General features: G+C 38.6%; 2 long non-coding RNA genes across 2 annotated transcripts; both read left to right on the top strand.

The window, feature by feature from the left end:
- The first annotated feature begins 2,248 nt into the window (after positions 1 to 2,248).
- LOC124290491 lies at positions 2,249 to 2,698 on the top strand. Its single transcript, XR_006901950.1, has 2 exons — positions 2,249 to 2,310; positions 2,625 to 2,698. It is a non-coding gene; the product is annotated as an uncharacterized LOC124290491 (long non-coding RNA).
- An 819-nt stretch (positions 2,699 to 3,517) lies between these two features.
- LOC124290499 lies at positions 3,518 to 4,532 on the top strand. The gene is made up of 3 exons (XR_006901951.1): positions 3,518 to 3,768; positions 4,169 to 4,300; positions 4,411 to 4,532. It is a non-coding gene; the product is annotated as an uncharacterized LOC124290499 (long non-coding RNA).
- The last annotated feature ends 7 nt before the right edge of the window (positions 4,533 to 4,539 follow it).

The raw sequence follows: 4,539 nt of genomic DNA, 5'->3' as shown, positions 1-4,539 counted from the left end.
GATCTGGCCCCTGACGTTTTTCAATGTTAATAGCCGAGACAAGTGACAGTGGTCAATAACCTTGTCCAAGATTCCAACACAAGATATCAGGTGACTTAGCTCTCTCCAAGAACTACTGTTGTGATAGAATGTCCATGTTGTTCTATGAAATTGTTGTAATGACTTATCTTCTGTCTGTTATCTGTTCACATTTCTGACACTCATAGATCTTTGTAACTGGAAAGAGACGTGTTTTTTTATATTGAGTTAGTTATTTATGTATCCACATGCACTGTTTGGGAAAAGAGGAATCTGATCAAAGAATGTAATTTGTCTTTCTTTATTATATGCATTTTAAAGTTTGATATAATATTTAAACATTGGTTACATCTAGAGGTATCCCATTACATCACCTGTGTACAAGTTGATCTTTGATTAGTATTGAACTGGTTCTAACGTTTGGTTATAGCTACAAGTGTTCAACCCAATCATTTAATGTTTCTGATCAAGGGGAATTTAAAATCATATGGTGATGGTTATAAATCAAACACACAAAAAAGACATATTGTTTAATTCAACATTTGAGCAGAGTGATTTTCATGCAATGACCTTGTTATATTCAGAGTGATTGTAAACAAAATGACTGTTTGTCTAATCAGCCTGTATGTTCTTCAGCTGACAGTCCAAGCTACAGATAGAGGTGCCAGCCCTCTGTCATCAAGCCCAACCTGCATCTGTCACTATCAACGTTGTGAGGAACCAGGCCTCCCCTGTGTTTGTACAGATCCCTTACGACACCACTGTGTTTGCCGAACAGCAGGAGCCAACACCCCAGTTATCACTGTAACTGCTACTGATGCCAGACACAAGGGATTTACATTCCTTCTCAAGCATTGATTTAATTTCCTTATTGTTTGTGTGTAAATGTTGGCTTATTTTCATGCTTATCGGTTATATATTTCATCTTGTAATTGTTTCAGAGTCCCTACAATGAAATCACATATGGAATTGCCAGCGTGACCATCGACAGATTCCGAATCAACCCAACAACAGGGGAGATAACTCTCACACAAGCTGTTATACTGGATTCCCAAAGCTCAATATGGGGTAAAAAATGTCGTATTTCAAGATGTGTTGAGATGTTTTCCCAGTTTTTTCCATTCACTTTTTATTACTTCTTTGTATGTTTATGATTTGATTATATACGATTGTCTCTTCTTTTTCAGGTAACAGTTTTAAAGCACAAGATGGGAGGAAACTCCAAGGGCGTGTGACCTACAACACATTTACTGTGGGAGTTGATCGTAACCTCAATGCAACGTTCTTAACAAATCCTTCAGGACCAAGACTTCTTTGAAAATTCCACCACAGTACTGGAAACTATTGGCTTTGATTACCTTATCTATGATGTTGATGCCTTTGATGCAGATTTATCAGGTAAGAACCTTACAAGTGTGATTGTAAAAGGATGATCATTTAGATATATAATGTCAACCTGATAGACACATGACTTACCTGCTTTAGGGTCACATTTCCATTCCTGTTTTGTTTGTTTGTTGTTGTTTTGTTTTGTTTTGTTGTTGTTGTTTTTTTGTTGTTGTAGACAATTGCATGGACTTCATGTTCTTCATAATCATGTGGATTGCTTGTTGTTCTTTGTTTTGTCATTTCATTTCATTTTAGTTAAGTTTTGGTACAGGACAAGAATATGCATTCACATACACTAGAGATGGTCTCAGACCTGTCTTCCAAATGTGTTGTAATGGAGTTCTGTATTTATCAAGATTTATGAGGAAGGTACATTGAGCGAACCTAGTTGTAAAAGTTTTTTGAGGAAATGAAAGTTCTTTTGTGTAAAATATGTTTAGATGGAGATATTTCACTGTTTGTTCTCTCCAGGATCCATACAGGTCACTGCTCTTCTCCATCATTGGAGAAAATACTGCATCAACCTACTTCCTGATAAATCGTGACAGTGGTGAGATCCGTCTCAAGTCCTCTCTTCTTCAGGACACGCTCCAGACTCGCCAGTACAAGTAAGTACAGAGATCATTGGTTATAGCAGGCCCTTTTTCGTGTTGATGTTTGTATATACCTTTGTAAAACCATTACATTAATAATTGTTCTAATTTGTTCTGCAGCTGATTGTAGCAGTCACAGATGGTGGTGATCCACAAGGCCTGCTCCCTCCACTGCCACCATTACTGTCAATGTCATCCGCAACCTGAATACTCCACGCTGGGTCAATGACCCTTACACAGTGCCACTATTGATGAGACTATCGGTGCAAATGTCAACATTGTCAATGTCCTGGCAGTTGATGACGACATTGTAAGCATGTTTACTGTTGTGTATTACAAAACATTCAGTAACTGAAGGAAGTTATAAACGTTAACTGAAATATCGGTGCAAACTAACTCTTGTATCTGGCAATTGAGATGTAGCAAATTAGCAGAATAAGGGTTTAATTTTCACCAATCTGTGTATCATTTGCAGGCTATAAAGTATACATTAACTGCAATTTTGGAAATAACAGTAACTGAGATAAAGCATGTGTTAATGATATAATTAAAGGCATTGCTTAGATAAATTCAAGTGCAAAGCAACGAACACATTTCAGTGCATTACATGATTTTTACCTTCAGAATGCATTCAACCGTGTGAGCTATGAAATTATTGGGGACAGCACTGCACCTGCATACTTCGACGTGACACCAGGTGGTAGTATCATTAGGAGGCAAGTCACTACAAAGTATTCGAGACACCAGGTTCTATGTAGGTCTTATTTTGTTGTATTAGCTGAAAATACTTGTGCATTTGATAACGTGATATGAATTAGTACAATAACCCAAATCTGAATAGTCCAATAATTAGGATACTAATTTTGTGTTATATTTTGTATTTGATCAAGGATTTTGGTATACTTAAGGAATATTTTTGGAGAGAGAAAAGATAAATGCTAATAAACAAATACCTCTAGCTGGTGGTTTACATGAAACATGTATTTTACAGTTGAGAATTGTTGCCTCTGACAATGGTGTTCCACCTAAGACCAACACAACTGTGGTGTCGATCATCATCAATCGCAACCTAAACACCCCAACCTTCAGCCAGTTGCTATTCACTACGGAGATTGATGAGACTACAGAAGTAGGAACGCAGTTCTGAGCATCTCAGCCACTGACCAAGATTCTGTGGTATGTACACACTTTGACACAATGATGTCCTATCATTAGACTACTGCCACAGGCTAATTTGCTCATCATGTTACTGGAGTTTTCTCTTGTATTTGGACAAATGGGCTTTTTCTGAAATCAGGGGTCTAGGTTTTCTGACTGGTCTACTGGATCTGTTCTGTATAATTATACCTTTGATGGAATTCTCTGGGCTGTGATGTATGCTGCTATGCGTCAAGTCATATGGTTTTGACCACAATGTTAAACGTCTTTATTACATTTCAGCCCCCATACAACACAGTAGAGGTTTGCCCCAGATTCCCAATTCTGCGACCGGTCTCACGTTTTCAGTGCTGAGGCTGATACTGGTAATGTTGTTCTGAGGAGACCTCTAACAGGAAACCCAGATTCAGTGTATGAGTTCCAGGCTCTTGTACGTGACAAAGGTGTACCATCCCGGGAGCAGTCACAACGAGCAACTGTGAGAATTACTGTCCGCCGCAACAACAATGCCCCCTTCTTTGTTGGTAGCCCCTACTCAGTTACAATCAATGAAGATCAAGCTGTGGGGTCACAGATCCTACCTGTTGTTGCACAGGACTCTGATGTCAATGTAAGTATTAGACCGGGTTCACAGTGCAGTTATCATGAACACAATCTTCCTCTTCTGAACAGTTTTCAGTATGACTCAAAGGACATTCTCAAATTTCCAAGCTTAGCAAGAATATTTTGACTGACTGTGGATTATGAGCCACTTTAAAAAGCATATCAGTTACACCGTGGCATGTCAGCATTAAGTGATATGAGTCCCAAATGTTAGCCATTTAAGACAAAGGTATGGTGTTGACAATCCATTGTCACAGTGCAACAGGGATTAGAACCCATGATCAACATATCTGATCATGACTAAATCCTAATGACAAATTTTTGCACAGCCAGACATTTTATACTGTAAAAGTTTCACAGTGCCATACCATGCCAAGTACACCTATGCATTTCTCTTCTCACTTCAGAGTCCATTTAACCAAGTGACACTTCGTGTGATTGGTGATGAGAAAGGACCAATATACTTTGGTTTGGCCAACAATCAAATCAATGTCACTAGGAACCTTATTTTGGACGCAGAAAATGATCTCCGTTATACAGTAAGTATAATTTTCACTTACTTTCTTTGTACATGCAGTAATTATTGTTGTATACCACTATTGTGAAAGGAACCTAATTTCTTATTGCTTACATACCTGTTATTCTTCAGCTGCGCATTGAAGCAAGAGATGGAGGGTCCCCTGCCCGTTCTGCCACAGCGTTGGTTTACATAACTGTCAACAGGAACCTTAATCCTCCGGTGTTCACTACCCAAGCTTACAGTGCCAGGATACCGAGA

Source organism: Haliotis rubra, unplaced genomic scaffold (assembly GCF_003918875.1).
Source record: "Haliotis rubra isolate DU_JTF1 unplaced genomic scaffold, ASM391887v1 Scf468, whole genome shotgun sequence".
NCBI classification, from domain to species: domain Eukaryota; kingdom Metazoa; phylum Mollusca; class Gastropoda; order Lepetellida; family Haliotidae; genus Haliotis; species Haliotis rubra.
The sequence above is the reverse complement of the archived record's forward strand: the minus strand, read 5'-3'. Positions and strand labels throughout refer to the sequence as shown.